This window comes from Danio rerio, chromosome 10 (genome assembly GCF_052040795.2).
Source record: "Danio rerio strain M-AB ecotype USA chromosome 10, GRCz13ab, whole genome shotgun sequence".
Taxonomy (NCBI): Eukaryota; Metazoa; Chordata; class Actinopteri; order Cypriniformes; family Danionidae; genus Danio; species Danio rerio.
Window position 1 is genome coordinate 46743618 of NC_141030.1, and position 25981 is coordinate 46769598.

General features: G+C 37.8%; 1 long non-coding RNA gene across 7 annotated transcripts in view; it reads right to left on the reverse strand.

The window, feature by feature from the left end:
• Window positions 1–25981, reverse strand: part of LOC141376479 (uncharacterized) — a 79773-nt gene that overhangs the window by 47659 nt on the left and 6133 nt on the right. For 6 of the 7 annotated variants that reach the window (XR_015501587.1, XR_015501591.1, XR_015501592.1 and 3 more), the window contains exon 3: window positions 10254–10278. The exons of the other annotated variant lie outside the window; for it this stretch is intronic. This is a non-coding gene — a long non-coding RNA (uncharacterized LOC141376479). The remainder of the gene's footprint in view (window positions 1–10253; window positions 10279–25981) is intronic. 7 annotated transcript variants of the gene reach the window in all.

Sequence of the window (25981 nt, forward strand, 5' to 3'; positions counted from 1 at the left end):
TCCCGCACGTTTTTACGCAGCTGATGCCCTTCCAGCCGCAACCCATCTCTGGGAAAGTCACCTCATCATATGTCAAACAAAACTAATTATTTTCCAGAATTTGAGAGGACTTATATCATGATTAGAAATTTCAGAAGCATGACAAGGCGCTCAAGAAACAGCACAGCAGAAGCAGGAGGATAAATTAAGGAATGATGAAGAATTCAGGTAAATTGGGCCATTTCTGTCACTGAGATAAATGGCAGATGGGAACGTGGCCCATTGAGCCTCTGATTTTAAGATTCATGAGCAGATCTGACAGGACAGAGCAGGAGAACTGGAGAAACACCCACACCTTCATCTCCATCCTGACCTCATACAGTCCCACACACACACACACACACACGCACGCACGCACACACCTATTCAACACTTTATATTCAGAGAGAAAAACAGAGCGAGTCGGTGGAGATCCTGCTACTGTACAGCAGAATTCCTCTTCTCTCTTGATTAAAGCTGCTCCCTTGACAGAAGAAAACAACACGGCAGAATAGAAAATAATACAATAGTGCAGCCCGCATTATTACAGTTCCTCATATCTGAAACTCACCTGAAAATAACATCAAAATCTTTGTCTTTCAAAAAATGTGTATTATGAAGAATAATTGTATCTGACATTAAAATATCAATATTTGTATATAATACAAAAATTATATTAAAAAAATATTTTAAATATATTAATAAAAATATGAATATTAATTATTTTTTGTATGTTTCTCTTGATTTTTTAATTAATAATAAAAATATTAAATATTTCCTATCAACATATTAATTTGGATGTGCTCAGTTTTGGATCATTTTTTTTAAATATATAATTTATAAAATAAAACATCAGGCTTATCTGATGCTCATCTGATCATTTCCCACATTATACTATTGATACTATTTTTATATTTCTGCTGAATATAAATATTCTGAATATAAATATTCTATTTTTACTGAAATATACTAGAGATATAATTATGAATAAAAATATGCAAATAAAAAGCATGTTTATAAAAAATATGTTCTGTAAAATATATGTTGCGATATATTCGCCTCGTGCCAATGCACGCCTCCCACCAGTGCTGATATACAGCCATATCGCACTGCTACTCGTGTGATACTGCTCATATATACAACAGTTCTATCTGGTTATTAAATCTGATTGGCTGTGCAATGTACTGGAATATCAGAACTCATGCAGCCTCTTCACCCTTCTGTATTCCTCTGCCTATATAGAGTGACAGCAGATCAATAAACTCGCTACAGTTTGACAAATATTGCAGCTGTTGGACAACATAATGTACATTTGAGACTTTTTTTAGGAGAGAATGTAGTTGTTTAGATTGCAACTACGCAGATTATTCATAAGGATAGTGCCTATTTTAAATATTTATATAAATCTCCATCAGCCTGCCATTGAGCAGAGCAAAGACGGTTGACGTTGTCCATCCACAAGAAGGCAACAGAAACCGCATAATAAGCCCTTTCTAACTACAGCTGATCAAATCATTATTAAACTGGTGACATTCTAAGTCGATCCCTCTCTTTCGTATGATGTCCTGCTCATACACACACTCATTCACACACACACTCATACACTACAGCCAATTTAGTTTATTCAATTCCCCTATAGCGCATGTGTTTGGACTTGTGGGGGAAAGCGGAGCACCTGGAGGAAACCCACGCCAACACGGGGAGAACATGCAAACTCCACACAGAAATTCCAACTGATGCAGCTGGGACTAGATCCAGCGACCTTCTTACTGTGCCACCGTGCAACCCATGTTAATACATGATAAATGGTATCTACATCGGTGTATCTTTTTTTATATCAATGGTATGATGCTATAACATTCACTGGCCCTAAAACCAGCTGCGCTCAATGCTTCAAGCAGATAATGCTAAATATAAGATATTGAAACACAGACAAATATAAATGAATGTTTAGGAGAAAAGTGTCCTGACAGAAAGAAGAGTACATTTAAAAAGATGAGCTCCTTCATGAGGCTTCACAGCTGTGCCCCTGTCACATATTGATGAAAACATTTATAACATAAGCTCATATCAAAGTCAGTCTCTGTCTATATATGTTTCCTATTTCACCCATGAGTGCCACATAGTCTGTGTGCATATACAGTATATATATGTGTGTGTGTGTGTGTGTGTGTGTGTATATATATATATATATATATATATATATATATATATATTATTTTTGGCTTAGTCCCTTTATTAATCAGAGGTCGCCACAGCAGAATGAACTGCCAACTTATTCAGCATATGTTTTACGGCCCTTCCAGCTGCTACCCATCACTGGGAAACACCCAAACATTCTCATTCACACACGTAAACTACGGACGATTTAGCTTACCCAATTCACCTGTACCATGTCTTTGGATTTGTGGGGGAAACCAGAGCACCTGTAACAAACCCACGTGAACGTGGGGAGAACATGCAAACACCACACAGAAACGCCAGCTAACTCAGCAGGGGCTTGAACCAGTAACCTACTTGCTGTGAGGTAATCGTGCTACTCACTGCGCCACCGTGACGCCCCATATATATATATATATATATATAAAATTTGTACCAGTACTGGGTTGCAGCTCGAAGGACATCTGCTGCGTAAAACATATGCTGGATAAGTTGGAGGTTCATTCCACTGTGGTGACCCTTGATAGATAAGGGAAAGGAAAATGATAAGCCAAAGGAAAATGAATGAAAGAATAAATAAAAAAAGTGCTAAATAAATTGAATATTTAAATTGAATTTAAATTGAATTTAAAATGTTTATATATATATATATATATATATATATATATATATATATATATATATATATATATATATATATATATATATAAACATTTTAATGACAAATGTAGAAAAATATGGAATTATTATTTACAGTTCTTATTTATTAATATCCATTTTGTTTACTTTATAATTATGTTATAGTTTTGAAAAATATAGTTATATACAGGGCCGGCGCGTCCAAGGGCCGCCTAGGGCGTAGAAAAGAGAGGGCGGTGTCCGCAACACCTCCCTCACCACCCGCGTCCTCAGCAGTTATATCCACGCCTAGGGCAGCAGAACAGAGAGGGGGGCGTCCGTGACACCTTCCTCACCATCCGGTGGAATCAATTTAGAGAGATACAGAAAACTGCACCAAAGTGTACACTACCTGACAAAAGTCTTCTCGATTATCCAAGATTTAGGAACAGCAAATATTAACTGGACTTCTAGTTAATCATTTAGTATCAGAAGTGTCTTATATGAAAGGCAAAGGCCTCTAGATTTTTCTTATTTGAGCACAATAAAATATGATCATGCCTTGATTATTAATGATTTCATTAGGACAGTAAGGTATGACTCTGCTTAGACTAAAGTCTCATCACTGAACAGAAATAATGTCCAGTATAGAATATAAAGTCCTGCTGCAGTGGAGACAGAATGAATATTGTGTCTGACTCCATCATGAGCTTGGAGGACTGCATCCATACATCTCTGACATGACTCAAATCACTGATTAATAAAGTCATCTGGAATGAAGAAGAAAGCGTTCCTGCAGGACTCCCAGAGCTCATCAAGACTCTTTGTGTTCATCTTCAACGCCTCCTCCTTCATCTGACCCCAGACATGCTCAATAATGTTCATGTCTGGTGACTGGGCTGGCCAATCCTGGAGCACTTTGACCTTTTTTGCTTTCAGGAGCTTTGATGTGGAGGCTGAAGTATGAGGAGCGCTTTCCTGCTGGAGAATTGTCCCTCTGCTGTGGTTTGTAATGTAATGGGAAACACAAATGTCTTGATACCTCAGTCTGTTGCAGATCTCTCACACACCCCCATACTGAATGTAACCCCAAACCATGATTTCTCCTTCACCAACTTGACTGATTTCTGTGTGAATCTTGATCCATGCTGGTTCCAGTAGGTCTTCTGCTGTATTGGTGATGATTGGGATGCAGATCAACAGATGATTCAGCAGAGAAATCCACCTTCTGTCAGTTTTCCACGATCAACAAGAAGTCCAGTTATTATTTGTTGCTTGTACAACTGGGATTGACTTTTGTCAGGTAGTGTAGGTCATTCTGAATAAAAAAAAGACTTATTTTTCAATTACAAAGCCTCTTTATTCCTGGCTCTCCTTAAGGGGACAGTACCTAAAACTTCAAGAGGCATGTGTATTGATTTGGACACATTTTTACTGTAATCTAATTTAAATGCCTGTCACCATTTACTGCCATTATATCAATCCCCAAAGACCATGGATTCAGCTTAAAATCTTCTTTGATGTTCTACTGAAGAAAAAAAAAGTCATCCACATCTTGATGGTGAGTAAACTTAACTTTTTTTGCATGAACTATCCCTTAAAGCACTAATAGAAGTTCAGCATTTGATCAAGAACACCTCTGGAGGCTGACGGGATCCTAAATAGAGATTAACGACAGACGTTTCTTCAGCTCAGAAACAGTGTGAGGTTGGAGAAATCAGCTGGGTGTTTGTGTCAGAAGAGCACTGATGATCGAGACTCGGCGCTGTGATTACTCATTCACAGCCAGCGTGTCACAATCAGAGGACCTGATTGAGAACAGGACGCGCACGCAGACCTCCAATATAAAAAAAAAAAAAGCTACAGACGTGTGTGTTGATTTCACAGTCCTGCTGCTTTGAGGACACAGACTCCGGTGCTCCTGCAGCTCAAAACAAAGGCATGTGAAATCCAGAAGTTTCCCGTCTACAGAAACCAGCAGGAGCCGAGAACTGAAAGATTTGTACTTACAGCACAGCTTTAGACATCTGTAATTCACAGTGAATAAACTATCAGCATTTACAGATTAAAGCTTAGCACATACCCAGATTGCAAGAACATTTGGGCCAAATGTGGGTGATAGATGGCACATGTGGCTGAGGTATGGCAAGGCTGAACAGATATGGGCCAGATTATTATCAAATATGTTTTGCCATGCATTCAAAAAAGGCGGGAATTTTCTTCTGGCTCATAGCTCCCCATAGTATGTGGGCCAGTTAACAAAAAACACACAAGAGCCTAGTAAGGCTGAGCTATGGCCGACATCGGTTGACATCAACTTCTGGCTGACTTTGGGATTGCATTTGGAAAACACGTGAAACTGAACACAGGTGTATCGTTAGCAGACATCTGCCACAGCACTCTTCAGTTGACAAGTCTACTCTGTGAGCATAACATTCTTCCCGCCTGTTATTTGCTTCAGGTAAGTGATAATTTGGTATTTAAAGTGATTTTACTTAAATGTTCATCATTATTTGTAAAAGTTAGGACTCATTGAGTGATTAGTTATTAATTTAATTAAGCAATGCGTTGAGTGTTTTCCTCTTTGAACGTGCACTGTCTAAAATTGGCCAGCAGGGCTCCACGATAGTGGAAAAATCTGGCATTGAGACATTTTGTTTAACTGTGATTTATTCATTCATTTTCCTCCAGCTTAGTCCCTTTATTCATCAGGGGTTGCCACAGCGGAATGAACCGCCAACTTATCCAGCAAGTTTTACGCAGCGGATGCACTTTCAGCTGCAACCCAGTACTAGGAAACACCCATACACACATTACGCAAACATTTACGTCATAAACATGGTACGTTATACCACATTTACACTAAATATGACGCTTAATCCATTTGACCATCACAACATTACACATCCTCTCATATCTTATTGCTCGATTAACGCACTGAATGGCTTATAAATGCAATGCTAAACTACTGAAGGGAATTGCAGCTAAAAGGGAGAACACAGAAAAGCTGCTGCCATTTGTAACCAATCCTCGTTTGGCTAATGAGCTGACACTGAGCGTTTGGACTAATGGGCTCCGTCATTACACGCTCACCTCCTCCATTAGCACATCATTTCATTCAAACTCTCCTCTAATATTTTCTCAGGTAGAAAAACACCCATTTTTTTGCCGTTGAGCTATTCATATTGAACTGATTTAACGATTCAAACCTACACAGTAAAAAATCTTATGTGCTATTTACTTAAAGAAAATAGTGGTAACACTATTGCACACAATATTTTTAAGTAGTTTTTAAAACTGGATTTTTTTTAGTAAAAACCACTTAAATGAATCAAGTGAAAATTGCTCATTTTTTTAAGTGATAGACGATCAATTTAATATTATTAGTGGAATGTGCTTTTATACTTTTTACACTTCGTCACCTTAGAATTATAAGGTTCAAAATCGGCTAAATAATGCCGCACCACACAAAACTGAGATGTGTGAAAATGTGATGATTGAGAAGCATTTCTTGACATTGAGATTCATTCATTTATTCATTTTCTTTTCGCCTTAGTCCCTTTATTAATCTGGGTTCACCACAGCAGAATGAACCGCCAACTTATCCAGCATATGTTTTACGCAGCGAATGTCCTTCCAGCTGCAACTCATCTGTGGGAAACACCCATGCACACTCATCCACACACATACACTAGGGTCAATTTTAGCTCGTCCAATTTACCAGTACCGCACGTATTTAGACTTACATTTGGACCGAACACGGGGAGAACATGCAAACGCCACACAAAAATGCCAACTGACCCAGCTGAGGCTCAAACCAGCGACCTTCTTTGACATCGACATTGAGATAAAATGTTGAATTTTACATTGTTGAAAAATAAATTAATATAAAAAATTTATTAAATGTTAAATATATTGATTTGTCTACATATAGTCAGTAAAACACTTTTCAGTGTTTATTAAACTCATTTGCTCATCGTCTGTTTCTTTTAAAGTTTTTAAATTTAATATTAAGCCCAGAAGGGCAAATACTTAATTTAATTCATGGGGCATATAATTTAATAAATATAATTCAATAATTCATATAAAGCATAAAATATCACAAATATTAACATATTAATTAGATAAAATTAACATCTGCACTTGGATTTAGGATATTCATCCTAAAACATGAAATAAATGTTATAGAAAGCTAAAATTTTACTTTCTCAAGCGTGAACATATTGTTACAACACCACCTTATATATTTTTTGATTGTATTTCTTGAAAAGTAATTCTTCAATGAATAATCTGGCAGATAGAACCTTATTATTCCAAGGAAAATGACTTCAGAAGCAGAAGGTTCTATCTGCATTTACCCTGTTTTTTTACTCCTATTTGCAAACGTAAAAGAACTTTGATCATTTACATTTAGAGTACTTTGAGGGTTTCTGTCATGTTAATGTATGAAAGAAAACTGTTACACACATACTGTTCGCTATATGGATTGCAAAAACTTTGAAGCTCAATATCTCAAAATCATTCAGAAAGCTGAGAGAACCTTATAATTCTAAGCTGACGACTTTTTACAAATGAATGTTCAAGAACGCGTTCACGGAATTTTATTTGTAAATACTCTGATGACACAGCCATACTAAGTTTACTTTATGAGAATGATGATATCGGTGTTATCTATCAGTCAGAAATTAGTCAGTTCATTGAGTGGTGTGATAAAAATAAGCTAAAAATAAATACTAAGAAAACAGAAGAGATGGTGTTTGACCCAAAGGTGACCATCGTCAAGTGGTTGTACATGACCATCCTATTACTCAGTCAGAAACCTATAAGTACTTGAGCATTTACATTGACAATTCTTCAAAATTGGGTTTGTTCTCGTTAACACCAGCTGCTTTGTTTTTTATTTATTTATTTAAAAAGCGCATTAAAGCTAAGATGCAATCTAAAAGACGACAATACAACACTTACTATCACAATCATCAGCACTGTTAATAGTTTATTTTACAGACTTATAAGATGCTGTTGTTCTATTGGAGTTTTCATTACAAAATGGCCGCCGCGCCATCTAGTGGCTGTTTCCCCAAATCGCACTAGAGTGTCGCCTCTTGGTGATTCTATGCTCTTTGGGTGAGGTGCCTGCAGTGTTTGTGTTGTCAAGACAACAACGGAGACATTTGAAGATGGAGAAGAGACTTGTTGTTGCTGTTTTGGGTTATGCAGAGCTGTATGACTTGACAAATCATGAATATCACAAAATTATTACATTATTATAATGAATTACATATTATTATTAAATTAAATTTATATTAATATCAACAGCAACTCTCGAACAATACCCAGCTGATCCAGTCATTGCCTAGCGCCATAAAGCGCACCGCGCTCCTTTTTTTACTATATCAACAAAAAGTCAGTGCGGTGCGCCTCGCGTTTTTGGAACGTAAAGGCGCGTTCGGTGTGATCGGCCCTTAGCGCTCAGAAACCGTGCCAGAGACCTGCAGAGCGGATGGAAACATCAACAGCCTGAGTACACTGTAAAAAAAAAAATTTGTAATTGTACGGTTTATTTATGACAGTTGGGGTGCCACAAATAACATAATGGCCGTTAATTTACTAAAATATATCGTAAAATAACAGATATTAAATTACAGAAATTTCCTTAAATTAAAATTTCTGGTAACTTTTTGTAATTCTACAGCTTTTACTTTACGGTAAATTTCTGTAATTTAATGGCCGTCATTTTACTCTTTTTTTTTTCCGCATCTCAGCTGTCGGAAATAAATCGTAAAATTATGGATTTCTTTAACAGTGCATCAAGACATTTGTGCAGCTCATTACATTACAAACCACAGGAGAGGGACAATTCTCCAGCAGGATAGCGCTCCTCATACTTCAGCCTCCACATCAAAGCTCCTGAAAGCAAAGAAGGTCAAGGTGCTCCAGGATTGGCCAGCCCAGTCACCAGGCATGAACATTATTGAGCATGTCTGGGATAAGATGAAGGTGGAGGCGTTGAAGATGAACACAAAGAGTCTTGATGGGCTCTGGGAGTCCTGCAGGAACGCTTTCTTCTTCATTCCAGATGACTTTATTAATCAGTGATTTGAGTCATGTCAGAGATGTATGGATGCAGTCCTCCAAGCTCATGATGGAGTCAGACACAATATTCATTCTGTCTCCACTGCAGCAGGACTTTATATTCTATACTGGACATTATTTCTGTTCAGTGACGAGACTTAAGTCTAAGCAGAGTCAGACCGCACTGTCCTAATCAAATCATTAATAATCAAGGCATGATCATATTTTTTTGTGGTAAATAAGTGTAATCTAGAGGCCTTTGCCTTTCATATAAGCCACTTATGATACCAAATCATCAACTTGAAGTCCAGTTATTATTTATTGTTCCTAAAAGTTGAAGCACAGAAGTAGGCGACAACACTTTTGTCAGGTAGTGTATCACAAAAAAAACTAAATACAGCAATTTCAAAATTTTCGCCATCATCTTTCTTTCGAGCTATTCATAATGGACCGATTTGTCGATTCAAACCCATGCAAAGTCTGCAAATCAATTCAAAAGCGATCTCATTTTCCATTTTTCTCCATATTTTACTTTAAAAGTCGTAATTTAGCATGGTTAGAAGCACAAAGGCATGCGTGCGTGACTCCAGATATTTGCCCACACTGAAGAAAGTTTGTCTGAAGTGAAGAAAGCACTGCGCCGTCTGGATATCGGCGGGTCATTTGTGATGATTACAGCCTACGCCTCTTTTATTACACCAGAGGGAAAAATGCACATCCATTTCCTACGCACTCGGAAGCATAATGAATGCAAACTAAGACAAATGCATGAGCTCAGTGCCGTGATGCCAGAACACTCCACATAGAGTTGAATTATTAGCCCGGCTGTATATTCCCCCCAATTTCTGTTGAAAGGAGAGCAGATTTTTTTCAACATTTCTAATCATAATAGTTTTAATAACTCATCGCTAATAACTGATTTCTTTTATCTTTGCCATGATGACAACACATAATATTTGACTAGATATTCTTCAAGCCACTAGTATTCAGCTTAAAGTGACATTTAAGGACTAACAAGGGTAATTACGGTAATCAGGCAAGTCACTGTATCACAGTGGTTTGTTCTGGAGACAATCCAAAATAAATATTGCTTAAGGAGGATAATAATATTGACCTTAAAATGGGTTTAAAAACTGCTTTTATGCTAACCGATATAAAACAAATAAGACTTTCTATAGAAGAAACAATATTATAGGAAATACTGTGAAAAATTCCTGAATCTCTTCAGCATCTCTTGGGCAATATTTGAAAAAGAAAACTAAATTCACTCAATACTCAACACACTGCAATACTCAACATTGGATCAAATATGGACAAAGCACAATTATTCGTGTTAAAAATTTTTTTTTAAAAGGATAGATCACTTAGAAAAAAAAAATACTCACTATTTAGTCTCCCTGAAGTGGTTTTCTGTGGAACAGAAAAGAAGATATTTTGAAGAATGCTAAAAAACAAATACTATTTTAATATTTTCACTCATTAATACAGTTTCAATATAAAAACATGAACTCTTTTGTTAAATTATATGATAAAATTAGTGGTAGTTAATTAATATTAATATATTTGAATAATATAGTATTAACAGGGTTCATACACATTTTTACTACAAAAATTCCATGACTTTTCTAGAACTTTCAAGTCAATTTTCATGATCTGATGTTTCATGTAATGTCTACGTATACATGGTAAATCATAAGAAAAACAATACACGTTTAAACTTATTACAATATATCATAAATCTGTATGATATATTGACTGTATTTTTATATCTATGTAAAATAGATGATGCTTACAACCTCCAATCCAGTGTACAGATATTTGTCCAATTAATTTTAGATAGTTAATAATTAGTTTAACTAGTAATAGTAGGTAAAACTACTTTATTGTAAAGCGATCACTTTTCGCTATATAGACTATAGAGTGTGGCAGACCAGAAACACAAGCACGTGTGACAAGTTTCACATTTCACTGCATTCGGAAGTTCAAGCTTGGTGAATTCTTGCCTGCGAAACCACATCAGTTAGACCAATAGAAGATCATTTAAAATAAAATATTTAGAATATGGAGCAATCGCTCACTTTTATTAATGTCTAATCATACTGTTTAACCCCGCTCCTTTCACAGCACCGTACAAAAGAATTTCACAAGCACAAGCTCTAGTGTGACAGCAGTTGCTTTGGACAAAAACGTTTGCAAAATGACTAAATGGAAATGTAATTTTCTATGACTTTTCCAAAACCTTGTGGGTTTTTCTGTTTTTCCAAAACTTTTCCAGGCCTGGAAAATGCCATGTCAAAATTCCATGACTTCCAGGTTTTTCATGACCGGATGAACCCTGTATTAATAATATTATTAATAATATATATATATTTTTTTTAATTATATAATTATAATTTTAATATTGTTATCATTATTAATATTAATAATATTAATAATAATAAATAATTACTACATTTGCTTAATATATATGAGCAAAGTAGTAAAAATTATAAAGGTTAAATGACTGAAAATAATTAATGAATGTTTATCACTTGGCTTTTCAAATATGATTAAGCAAATTTAAATGGTTTCTGAAAGATCGTTTGACAATAAAGGCAAGAGTATTGATGCTGAAATGCTGAAAATGTACAATGCATTCATGGAAAATAGGTAGCTTAAATGCTAATATTCCACAAAATTACTGCATTGGTGAGCAGAAGAGACATAAAAACACAGTAATGATTAATCGAAACATCGGGCTGCAGCTGTGTATTTCTATTGTCTTTAATTATAAAAAAGTTGATTATGATTGTTTACAAATATCCTTGATTCCTGCCGACTATTATTGACTGTATTCTGCAATGCTAAAAACCTATTTTTAGAAGAAGAAGGAAATATGTTTTGTCATGTTTTGGTCTGGAGGGAAAACACACACAGTTAGACACAAACACACACACTCTCTCTCTCTCTCTCTCCCAATAAATTGCATTTGTATGAAATATAAAAGGCAGAAATCAGGTTTTCTGATCTGATCTGGGAACTTTCTGGCCTTGGAAGTTTATGTCTTTCTGCCTCAATATAATCAAGTTTCGCAGAACTGTCATGTTCATGTGTCTTTGCTCACTCTTTCTCCCTTACAGCAGATATCAAAAATAAACCAGCAAAGACAGAGTCGTGATAAATTAATGAGGTTACAGTGTGAATGTCATGCTGTTGAAATCACAAGATTAAACACTGTTCTTTCCTTTTAAGACATGTAGACATACATTTTGACAGTTATTCACATGACAGTTTCATTAATCTTGATGCAATCTATAGTACACATTTATGCCTTATTTGTATATTATCTGTCATGTAATGTGTAATGCAGCTGCTGATGAAGTGCGGATCAATTAGGGAGTTGTTTCTCTCTCAAGTGATTAGGAACTGCCTGAAACAAATCATCAGCAACTCCTCCACCCACTAATGAGAACGGAGTGAAGCCAACTGACCAATCAGACCAATCTCAGACCATAGAAGAGATTGACCAATCAGAGCAGAGTAAAGCCAACTGACATACCATATAAGAGATTGACCAATCAGAGGAGAGTAAAACAAACTAACCAATCAGTACAGAGTAAAGCCAATTGACATACCAGAGAAGAGATTGACCAATCAGAGCAAAGCAATCTGACCAATCAGTGTGGAGTAAAGTCAATTTACATTTCAGAAGAGATAGATCAATCAGAGGAGAGTAAAGCAAACTGACCAATGAGAGCAGAAAAAAGCCAATTGACATATCGGAGAAGAGATTGACCAATCAGAGGAGATTAAAGCAAACTGAACAATCAGAGCAAAGTCAATTGACATACCATAGAAGAGATTGACCAATCAGAGGAGAGTGAAGCCAACTCTCCAATCAGAGCGGAGTAAAGCCAACCTACATACCATAGATAAGATTGACCAATCAGAGGAGAGTATAACAAACCAACCAATCATTACGGATTAAAGCCAATTGACATACCAAAGAAGAGATTGACCAATCAGAGCAGAGCAATCTGACCAATCAGAGTGTAGTAAAGCAAACTTAAAAAATCAGAAGAGATAGATCAATCAGAGGAGAGTAAAGTAAACTGACCAATCAGAGCAGAGTAAAGCCAATTGACATATCGGAGAAGAGATTGACCAATCAGAATAAAGCAAACTGACCAATCAAAGCAGAGTAAAGCAAAGCAAACTGACATATCAGGGCAGAGAATAAAGCAGAGGAGAGTAAAGCAAACTGACCAATCAGAGCAAAGTCAGGCCATCAGAAATAGCCAATCTGGAATATTTGTGTAGAGACTGACCAATCAAAGCAGAGTAAATCAAACTGACCAATCAGAGCAAAGGCCATCGCAAAAGGTCCATCCGACCAATCAGAGCAGAGTAAAGCCAAATGACCAATCAGAACAAAGTTGGGCTAATCAGACTAATCAGCAAAGGGCTATTTGAAATATGAGAGCAGGGACTGATCAATCAGAGCAGAGCAAATCAAACTGACCAATCAGAGCAAAGTAATGCCACAATCAGAGAAGAAAAAGATCTGACATATCAGAGCAGAGTAGGGTAAACTGACCAATCAGAGCAAAGTTGGGCTATTCAGACTAATTGGAAAGGGCCATTTGAAATTTCAGAGCAGGGACTGGCCAATCATAGCAGAGTAAATCAAACTGACCAATCTGAGCAAAATAAGGCTACTGGAAAATGTCCCTCTCAATATTAGAGCAGAGACTGTCCAATCAGAAAACTGATCAATCAGAGCAGATTAAAGCCAACTGACAAATCAGATCAAACATAGGCTAACTGGATAATCAGAATGTGGATAATCAGAAAAGGGCAACTTGAAAAATATCAGAGCAGAGCATGGCCATCTAACATATCAAAGTTAAGACTGACCAATCAGAGCAGAGATAATTTAAACTGACCAATCAGAGCAAAGTAAGGTCAATGGAAATGGTCCATCTAACAGAGTAGATTCTGACAAATCAGAGCAGAGTAAAGCCAACTGACCAATCGGAAAAGGGCCATCTAGAAATATCAGAGCAGAGACCAATTAGAGCAGAGAAGGGTCATCTGTCCAATCAGCGTAGAGAAGAGTTTAGAGAGACTAGATTCTTGAACTAACTGCTGCCGATACTTTAAGGAAAAAACAAATCTGCTACAATAAATATAATAAATATTAGTGTTTTCGTTGGTCGTAAACCTACTGTACGAGACTCCAAAACTAGATAGGAAACCTTTAAACTAGCATGATAGGTGCACTTTAACAGTAACATACTGTAAGAAGCGAACATTACAAACAGAAGCTGGTGGTTTTGTCTAATTAATGAGAATATGGGAGTTTTTGATGCTGTTTTCTGGTGAGATATCATCTGGTAAATGTACAATAAATTATATCATTATTTATATGAGCCTCCTTGATTTTGTTTCCATCAAAGTAACAGCATAATCAGCATGATAATCAGGTCCGGTTTTGGTTCTTCTTTTGTGTCACTTTGCTTTTAGTTCTCTTAAAGTCACCTACAGAACAAGTTAACAACTGGAGGTTAAAGCAGGAGACGCATTCACCATCAGCTAAACACAGATAAAGTGATAATCTATTACAATGACTGACCTAATGCATTATTCAGCAGGAACATAATGAGATGGCAGATAATAAAGCTTAAGAGATCGGGTGAAAAACTAAAGATAATTCACCAGGGGAGGCATTCATCAAGCACACAGTCAAAACAGAGAGACAAACACACACACACACGCACACACACATTATAACCAAAGAACAACATGTTTTAAAAGTGCCATGGCCTGAAGGAAAACTCGAGAGGTTCTGTTTTGGGTTTCATTTCAGTACCAACTTTGTTTTTACAGTAAATAAATCAATTAAACACTAAAACTAAAATGCAAATGAGATGATTTTATATTCAGATCATTTAATGAGACATAATTTAGTTCATTAAGTGATACTGCTAATATTATAGACTCTAGTTTGTTGTCATTTTATGGAAATATGTCAAGAAAAGACAACATTTTAATAAATAATTCAAGAAAAAAATAAATACTTCGATTGAGCACTTGGATTTTAACATTGTACACTGAATAAATGGTGAATAGCAGTACATACAACACATTTAAATCAATTTATTAAATGTATGTAATAAACAATTTTATTACATTAATTTAAATCCAAGCAGTTTTGTTTGAGTTTTTTAATGGAAATTAATAATGAATGAGAAGCATAAAAAATAATGCAAAATATGACATATTTAAATATTTTAAATGATATAAATATTCCAAAACAATCAGTCCTTACTCACCGGCCACTTTATTAGGCAATTCAGTGCATTTAGGCATGTAGACGTGGTCAAGACGAACTGCTGCAGTTAAAACTGAGCATCAGAAAGCGCAAGAAAGGGGATTTAAGTGACTTTAAATGTGGCATGGCTGTTGGTGTCAGACAGGCTGGTCTGAGTATTTCAGAAACTGCTGATCTACTGGGATTTCCACGCACAACCATCTCTAGGGTTTACAGGGAATGGTCTGATAAAGAGGAAATATCCACTGAGCGGCAGTTCTGTGGGCGCAAATGCCTTGTTGATGAGGCCAGAGGTCAGAGGAGAATGGCCAGACTGGTTCCAGCTGATAAAAAGGCAACAGTAGCTCAAATAAGCACTCGTTACAACCGAGGTCTGCAGAAGAGCATCTCTGAACACACAACACGGCCAACCTTGAGGCGGATGGGCTACAGCAGCAGAAGACCACACCGGGTGCCGCTCCTGTCAGCTAACAACAGGAAACTGAGGCTACAATTCACACAGGCTCACCAAAACTGGACAATAGAAGATTGGAGAAACGTTTCCTGCTCTGATGAGTCTCCATTTCTGCTGCCACATTTGGGTGGTCGGGTCAGAATTTGGCATAAACAACATGAAAGCATGGATCCATCCTGTCTTGTATCAAAGGTGGTGGTGGTGTAATGGTGTGGGGGATATTTTCTTGGTACACATTGGGCTCATTAGTACCAATCTCCCTCAGTTATCTTTCAATCAAGCAGGTTTCTCGTGTCAGCCCAATGATTGTTTGGTGACATCACCAACCAAAGCGAGAGGTGGCAGTAACGCATCAATAAGCGTGTTGTCGTCCACCGTAAAACAGGAAGAAGATTCTCGCCATAATATGGATTTACTTTCATCAGATGACACCGGCCTCACAGCTCCGTGAATGTTAGTGCCGTCACTTATTGATCTGCGATCACTAAATGTAGCTAGTGTGGACGCTAATGCGCTACTTGCTGAAAATAATAGCTTCGCTACACAAAAGCTATTTGATTTAGAAAGTAGTGATGTTACCGCCAAGCTACTGAGAAATGTAGTTAAGCTAGCGACGCTACTGCCCAACACTGTGTGTTGGCAATGCTTCTAATGTAGAAATTTCTTTATTACTGATAGCGAATAGTGATGGGTCGTTCATGAACGATTCGTTCATTTTGAACGAATCTTCAATATGACTCGGGAACAAGTTCTCTCAGCGAGTGATTCGTTCATCCGCGCGTGCACACATTTGTGCTGGTGGTGTCGTTCATTTCAAGTCTTTTGAGTCGTTCATCGCGGAAAGGCAGAAGCCAATCATATGCGTTTAGAGCCGGAAAAAGAGTTGATCCGTTCATCTCTCGAGTCCGGGCGAGGCAGTGGCGCAGTAGGTAGTGCTGTCGCCTCACAGCAAGAAGGTCGCTGGGTCGCTGGTTCAAACCTCGGCTCAGTTGGCGTTTCTGTGTAGAGTTTGCATGTTCTCCCTGCCTTCGCGTGCTCCGGTTTCCCCCACAGTCCAAAGACATGTGGTACAGGTGAATTGGGTAGGCTAAATTGTCCGTAGTGTATGAGTGTGTGTGTGTGAATGTGTGTGTGGATGTTTCCCAGAGATGGGTTGTGGCTGGAAGGGCATCCACTGTGTAAAAACTTGCTGGATAAGTTGGCGGTTCATTCCGCTGTGGCAACCCCGGATTAATAAAGGGACTAAGCCGACAAGAAAATGAATGAATGAATGAATCTCTCAAGTCCTCGGGTTTGAGTCATTCTGCCACGTGATATACGAACGACTCAAAAACCAGAAGACTTGAAAGGTGAACTAGTTATCCTGGCTCCTATCGACACAGACTAAGTACTACGGTTAAGATTGCATATGACTGTCAGTGTAACGTGAACGAATCACTGACATTTAAAGACATGATCAACCTTTTGGGCTAGTTGTAGATGTGTTTGGAAGCAATTCGTAACATTTTAATAATATTTTGGCAAATTAAACCAAATGAACGAAATGACTCGAAAAAAGATTCGTTCATCTCGATAAGCGAGACTCAAAGATCCGAGTCAGTAAAATGATCCGAACTTCCCATCACTAATAGACAAAGCCAAACGTAATTTGCATTGCTTTGCCACAGCGACACTTTCCCATTTAAGTAGACAAACTAGGCTAGCGACTATCTTGTTCTGTACCTCACCTCCAGTAACCATAGTAACGGGTGCGCACGCTTTCACGCTTTCTGCTATGGCGTGAAGTGTGAGATGCACTCAACGTTATGCTGCATGAATTTTAATTTGCTTACATTAGTAACAGTTAATTGTGTTATAGTATGAACTTAATCCTAAGAAAGGTAAAATAAATAAATAAAATAAGACCTTTGTAACAAAATCCAAGACTTTGTATACCAAATTCAAGGCTATTAAGGCCTTAATTTAAGATGATCAAATTTAAGACTTCTCAACGCTTTTAAGACTCTGCATATAGCGCATGTGTTTCAGGCCTCGAAATTGCGACCATTTTGGTCGCATATGCGGCTGAAAATTAATCTATGCGACCTTATAATATATATGGGAGCATTAGTGCGACTGCAGATAATGGTTGTAGTGCGACCTGTTTTGATTTTTTCTAAAAACGTGCTGAATTGCTCTTCTCTGCCAGTTTATTGGTTTATATTAGCTGTCAATCACTCAAGGTATTCCGCTGTCAGATGGAAGGAGCTTTTCGGACCACGGGAATGCAAACGGCTGAAGAGTGAAAACTTAAAGCACACAGGTTTGCAAACCCCACCTAAAGTTGAGGCGCAGATGAGAGCGATCATGACATGTGGTGAATATTGATCCGCCAGCTGAGATCAATCGAGTATGTGCTTTTCGGAGAAGGCACCTGAATCTCGATACGTTGCATCTACTGCGTGTTCAGCGCAAATGTCCGCTAAAAGTCAAATCTAATACTGTATCATCGCCAAAGAAACTCGCCTTTACTAAGTTTACACTGAAACTGCGGCTCATAACAAACAGCGGTCTTGCGCCTGTGGTCATCGCAAGAATCCTGCTCAACCTGCTCATAAATTGGGTCGGCTGACTCGCCTGCTTTTCCACTAACACAGAAAAATGAAGATCAGCTCAGACTGAACATTTAAATTGACACAAACTGAAACCGAAAGAGTGATAGAAGTGAGACTTTACTTACTTTCTTTTGTCTATTCTTTCTTAAGGTGTATATTATTATTTTTTTATTTAGTTACTGATGACTGTTTTGCAGCTTTGAGCCTTGAATTTAATTATTTATTATAATCTTTTGTTTGTTTTGTAGCAGAAATATTATTTATTAAACTGACATGCATATATAAACAGCAGTACAAAATAAATATACAAAATAAATATTTCTTACTGCAATGCTTCATTTTTGTTTGATGCAAACTATACACTTATTTTTCATAAAGTAACAGACTTTTTATAGCAGATAACTCGCATTCAAGCACATTCAAGGCAGCATGATGATAAGAAATGTAATTCATTGTTACTATTATTGTCATTTTCATCATCATTAATATTTTATAATTATTCGACATTCATTTTGGAATTATTGCACACAAATATCAATGTCATCACAGCATTAGTTATAGTTGTTTCTGGTTTTTGTTAGTCCTAATTGATGTTGTTTTAAAATACAATAAATCCCTTAAAATACAATTTGCAGCGGTGCTCATTCATTTTTGGTGGGTGCTCCTAAATTATTTCTGGTGCTCCTAAATTTTTTTAGTTGGGAGCACTGGTGCTACCAAGTAAAAAAGTTAATTTCGAGCCCTGTGTTTGGACTCTGGGGGAAACCAGAGAAGCCGGAGGAAACCCATTTATAGTATTCAACGAAAACCAGTTTGATTGACTACAGTATGTATGTTTCTCCTCAAGATATTCGCCAGGAACATATTTATTTAAACCAAAAATCTCCAGAGCAATAACAAAAGCAACTCAGAGCAGTCAAACGCTAATTATACACAACATTTTCAAACATGAGGTATTTAACCCCATCTCATCTCACATAAACACTCAAAAGGTCAACCATTTTCACAAGAAATGGACTATTTGACACATTCTTGTGCTGTTGTTTGTTTCTCTGAGGCCTCTGAGAAGCTGAAATGTTGTGTAACAGCTGCTAAAAGGTACATTATGTTCAAATCAGCAACCTCTGCATGTGATTAGCGCTGTTTTCTTCCTAATGGACGTGTTTGAGCGCTGTAGCAGGACTAGTGTGGGATGACTGACTCACGAGGCCAACTCATCTAATGCACCGACTCCAAACTCACTCTGACGGAGCTCCGACAGCCTCATCTAATCGGTGACTGATGCAAATCATGTGTTGGAAGATTCACCTGTGCTAGCGGTAAAAGCACGCGTGGGCCGAGCCAATCAGTGTTGTTTACTAGCAAATCTGCCAGGGTTAGCATCACTACTACAACTGAAACAAACCCCAGACTCTGTGCATTAAACTTTAGCCTGCAACCCGTCCCACGGCGGATGCAAACGACACCTCAGATTGCTCAGTTTTGAATATAAAGTGGAAAACACACACACGCACACAAACACTAAGCAGATGATGCACTTCAATGAGACGAAACAGATCTGATGATGGATTATAAATGTTTTGGCTGATTTTCAAACTTTGCTTTTTGACTGATTTTACCATCATCAGGCAGGTCAACTTTACAAAACAGTCCCATTAATGCACTAACAACAGACAAACTGATGCTAGCAACATGGTTAACGTTATAAAGACATGTAGAAAACATAATAATGCATGCTAACAGTGTGTTGACTAGGCTTGCCACGATAGACATTGTTGACGGTGATGCCAGTTTTTAAGACGCAACACCGGTGACATCACTGTTTCACCGTGACACCGTCCCCACATTTTTTTTTTCTAAGTATTCGTTTTTTTTATTATTAAATATTTATTTGAATTAAATGGAAAATAGAATTCGTAATAATTTACTTAAGACCAGAGTATGAACTATAATTAAAGTCTGAACATAGTAATGCGTCATATTTCATTTATCACGTGAGAATAAATATGCAAGGCAAAACAGTCCCATTAATGCACTAGCAACAGACAAACTGATGCTAGCAACATGGTTAACGTTATAAAGACATGTAGAAAACATAATAATGCATGCTAACAGTGTGTTGACAACAAATGGCAGTGTGCCACCTAGGCCAGGGGTGCCCAATCCTGTTCCTGGAGATCTACCTTCCTGCAACCTTAATCAAATGTCAAAAATGTCTTTAATTAATTACTGAGTGCTCCTTCAAATCATACTTAGTTGGCTAAAGCCGAGGTCACACTTCACTTTTTACCCCATAGACTTCCATTCATATGCATTGGAATGTGGCAGACCGGATGTGTGCATGCTTGTGCTACAAGTTTTCCCGAGTTTAAGCTTGGTGAACTCTGACATGTGAAATCACATCACGTGATTGCATGAAATCATTTGTAGATTAAACGTGACCTCTCTGTGCAGAAATGTAAAATATGGAGCAATCGCTTGCTTTTTTTAAAGGTTCAGGACACCCTGGAGAACTTTTTTTTTTTAATATTAACAGATGTGTGTGTGTGTGTTGAGCATCAGTTAAGACAATGTTAGCACCTCTCAGCTTTAATTGTGAGGAAAACTGGATAATTTTGAGCTTTTGTCAGCTAATTTCAGCTTCCGGGTTTAAAATGATTTTTAGGGCAGGATCAAAATCGGCGTCGTAGCGCAGTACTGCAAGTGCAATGATGACGCGTCGATTTCTCATTACTATTCATAGCGGAGTTTCCTTATCCTATGAGAAGAGCCGGCTGCTTAATTATTCATGAGAGCATGATAGCACGTGGTTTCCAAAGACCAGACCAGTGCCAAGCTCAAGCTGTGAGACACGGACCCACTGGCACGCAGTAGCCGTTCATGAAGGCTCGTATGTGTTTGTTTCCATGATCCACGGGGTTTGTTGCATGTTTTCCCCCGCGATCCTGTCAGGGTCGATCATACAGCAAAGCTGTGTGTGTGCTGCAAGCATTTTTGTCAGGAGAGCAGTACGAGAAGTGAAGAATGGTGGACGCTGTCTTTTATCAGGAGTTCGTTCACATTCAGACACATCGCCGTGCTGCTGTGTTTGCCTAAATCCTCCAGATTACCAGCAGGACTAATGGTTCAAATAGACAGGTCAGGAGACCTGCTGCACTGAGTCTGCATTCAGATCTATGGTTCAGACCCGGGGATTGAGGGAGAATCCTCATTTATAGTGTTTATATGAACACGATTATCTTTATAATGATATAAATTGTGGTTTTCTGTATATGAAATTACGAATAACAAATGTAGCAGGGCATTAAATCACTGTTTATTTCGTTGCATTTTGACTTTGTAAACTATAAACTCATGCGTCTCCTCACGGTTTGTGTCTCATTTTGTGAGCTAACTGTCAACAACAGTTGTTCGCTCCCCTTCTCCCCTGCTGGCCACGCCCACTCCTGCCCTATGCTCGCGGAGCTCCACGCCCATTAATCATGCATCTTTTGAAAAAAATTCTGAAGTAGACTTTAACCGAAAGTGGAAGGTGTCATGGCCCTTTAATGTCTAATCATCTTGTTTAATTCCGCCCCTTTTTCCAGCGCAGTACGAGGCTCACAGGCTCAAACTCTAGTGTGACCACAGCTTTAGTTGTTTTTGATCAGGGTTGGAGCTGAACTCTGCAGAAAGATAGACCTCCAGGAACAGGATTGGGCAGGATCAGGCTATCTTCAAGTTTTTTGTCTTCCAACGAGTCTTCGAACCTGTGTGTATTCCTGCTGTGAAATGACCACATCAAAGGTGACGTGCCAACATGGATTCAATAGAGTGAGTCTGATTAATGTTAGCTCCACATCTAACAATCAGACACCAGTAGAGTTTATGTGTTCCAGTAAAACATATAGGTCACACTTTACAATAAGGTTCATTAGTTAATGTTAATTAATAGATTTACTAACATAAACAAACAATGAACAATACGTTTACTACTGTATTTGTTCATGCTAGTTAACGTTAGTTAATGAAAATACAGTTGTTCATTGTTAGTTCATGTTAACTCATGGTGCATTAACTAAAGTTAACGAGCATGGACTTGGATGTTAATAATGCATTAGTAAATGTTCAATTATGATTAATAAATGCAGTACATGTGTTGTTCATGATTAGTTTATGTTAGTAAATGCATTAACTAATGAACCTTATTGTAAAGTGTTACCAACAAATAAATAAAATGGAGCGGTTGCTTTTTTAAAATGAATGAAAATAAAGCCGTCTGACAAAAAAGTTCCCTTCTGAGTCAAATGAGCAGGATGCCCTTCTGGATCTTTCACTTACTTTGAAGACACTACTGACGACACTTACATGGACATCTGAAATCTAGCTATTTGCCTAAATAGACAATAATATAATTAAGGCGTTTACGTGAAGTTGCTTTCATGTAAGAGTTTCCTGTAGTTTTGGGTGACTTTAACTGCAGTTCAGCAGTTTCACATTCACTCATGAACATTTCATTCATGCCCCTGTGACAAACTGGGCAATTAGACGCAAATAAAAAGTAAGGACTGGTGAGAGTGTTATGGAAATGAATACTGCACGCCGAATGGAAAGAAAAAAAAAACTTTCGTATTTTGCAATGTGTGTGTGTGTGTGTGTGGTCCTTTAGTGTGTGGATCTTGTTGTAAAATATGAGGAAAAGTCCTACATGACGGCAATAGTTTGATTGCGGCGTTTACTTCAATAATGCCACTAATATCTGCATACTCCACGTCTTAACTCCATTTCTGTTTAGTTCAGTTATGACTTAGGGTGCTTTCACACCTGCCTTATTTAGTTTGATTGAATCGCATTAGAGTTCGTTTCCCCTTTTGGTACGGTTCGTTTGGGCAAGTGAGAATGCAGCAATCGTACTCGAGTGCGCACCAAAAGTGGACCAAATAAGCGCACCGAGACCTGCTTGAAGAGGTTTTAAATGAACCCTGGAGCGGTTTGTTTGTGGTGAGAATATGATCTGTACTAAAACAGGTCCAACCGCAAAAAGTACTGTACGTTTTGGACTAATCCAGCTGCCATAGGCCGATGCGCTGTGCATTATGGGATATGGAGGAAAAATATTTGTTGACAGCGCTTTACCAACAGAGAGAGAGAGGGGAAAACATTACCTGATGGATCGTTGGTAATATTTCCGCAAGATGACCATGTTGCAGTTTAGCTAAATTAATTCACGGCTCTTCCTGAAGTGACGAGCGATGCATTACACTGTTTTCCAGCCGCGGCCGCGCTTCATCTCTTCATTTTCGTAATGAATAGTTTGTCTAAAGCAGGGATACAATCAGCCAGCGCAGTCGTCCCTCCAGAGTAAAAGGTTTTGTTTACCTGCAGGAGTTCATTGGCATTTTCCCGCACGTGGATTCTGACCAATCAATAAGCAGTTTAGGAAATATGTTCAACAACATCTGGCTAATGAGAGATGTGGATTTTGTCAGATGACTGCATTTTGGTTCGTTTCAACTGGTTCGGACCAAAGCCAGCAGTGTGGTGTGAAAACGACCCAAAGAGGGCAGAAGATGCAACAATGCATCATTTATTGCGTTTGGTCCGGACAAAATGAAGCGAACTACAGATGTGAAAGCATACTTAGTCGGATTAAGGTGATCAAAAATGACTGTTTGGAGCTTATGTAGGCCGACAGTTCAACATTCATGTTTACCTGAATAAACAGTTACTAATCACAACAACACAACCTCCTTTTCTTTTCTTTTTTCTTTTTCTTTTACTTTATTTTATTTATTTATTATTTTTTGATGTTATGTCATGTTTTTTGGATGTTGTGTAAATTATGTTTTGTCTTCTTGTGTTGTTATTATGTGATTGTGATTAATTGTGGGACCCCCTTGAAAATGACATCTCAAGAGGTTTATCCCAATGAATAAATATCAAAACTAAATCTTATTGAACATCATCGCGAGTGTGTCTAGTAAGTTAATGACGGGTTTCAGTATCGGCGGATACTCAAAATCAAATGACACGGAGGCAAAAAATAAATGATCAGGACATCCCTAAATTTTAGTCTTGTATCTTGTAAATTTGAAAAAATATAAGTTATGCTATATTTTCTTGCAAATAGAAGTTAAGTTATAAATTTTCAGAGTGTGTCTTGTGAAGGGAGTTTATTTAATTAAGCCAAGAATCAAGCAGCAGGGCAGAAGTTGAAAATCAACCCACAGAAATAAACTCTCACACACTATTATCAGAGAATCTGACTGTGTGGGCAACTCATTCTCATATCACCTTAGCTAAACTCAAAATAAAAATCAGGGGCATCTTTAGTTTCGCTATGCATCGCTGAAGCAATTCTTATCTCACTTTCGCACAACCAGAAGTAAAAAAATAAACCTCTGCCACAAACCCAAATATCATCATAAGCGGATGTGAAGTTGCTCTTATTAGATGCTTCTTGTTTCTTGGGTTTATATGTCCTGTTGCAGCAACAACATTTGTGTTTCACTGCCAAACACCAGCAGCTCTTGAACTCATGATGCACAAAGGTGTTCACATAACCATACAGGACAGATCTTTGATCTCGAGTACCAAAGATGTCAAAGTAAATTCAGAGGCAGAGATGTTTTAGTAAATGTTTTCACAGTACAGTTAAGGCTGATTTATACTTCTGCTTTGAGAGATTGGCGTATCCTATGGTGCCTGCCTCGCGCGTAGTCGTGCATTTCTACTTGTGCGTGCTGTTTGTGTTGCTCTGCTACAGCACTTCCGAAGCACTGGCTGGCTTTAGGTTATGTTATGTTCCTCTGTGTCGAGTTTCTTCGCTGTTTTGTTTTTTAAATATGCTACCTTAAATGAACAAGTAGCTAAAACTTGCTCACTCAGAGGCGGGACCCGGCGGACATGTGTAACGGAGGCCAGCTGGTAAGTGCTGTGCAGGTAAACCTCACTCCTCGGACCTCTAAAGGTGCTCTTGCGACAGACTCTAGAGGCCATGGTCTTTAGCCTCCTTGGTAGAGCAACCGACTCCCATGTGGGGGGTCGCCGGTTCGATACCAGCTTGGATTGGGTTGGGTGGCGTAGGAAGGGCGGGGTTACACATGCACAACTTTAATCATAAGGTAAACACAAAACAACAGTTTCCATCTGGTGCTCCTTCTCAGGACTCCACACTTGTAAACATTCGCTCCATCTGGCTTGCCGCTAGGCATGGGACGATAATCATTTTCAAGGTATACTGCCGAAATTTTCTGTAATACCGTTCCTAAGGTATGAGTATGAGGTATGAGGTTTTTTATTTACTTTTTTGTTGTTGTTTTTTAGGACAACAGTATTTCCAACGGAAAAAATATCCAAAGAGAAAACTGTGTTTTTAAAACAAATGAAGACAGCAGAAGTCAAGGTTTCTTTTGAATTATTTTAACCTGACAAAAAATTATATATATATATATATATTTATTAGGGATGCAACAATACAGTTTGCCCAAAAAGGAGAAATAAATAAAAATGAAAAGCCAAGAAAAGTACACTAGTTCCTAGAGTATTGTATAAAAAAAAATGAACAGTGAAATCTCACAGCTGCTGGTAGCCCATGTACAAACTGGGGAACACTTAAAATCCTACACTTTGAAAATAAACACACATGTGAAGTTAATAAAGATAAATTGGCCATTTCAAATAAACATATTTGTACTTCAGCAAACATAAATAAACCATCTTCATTATCTCGCTGCTGGAAAAATGCGAGGCTGTGGTCTGTAATGCGGATCG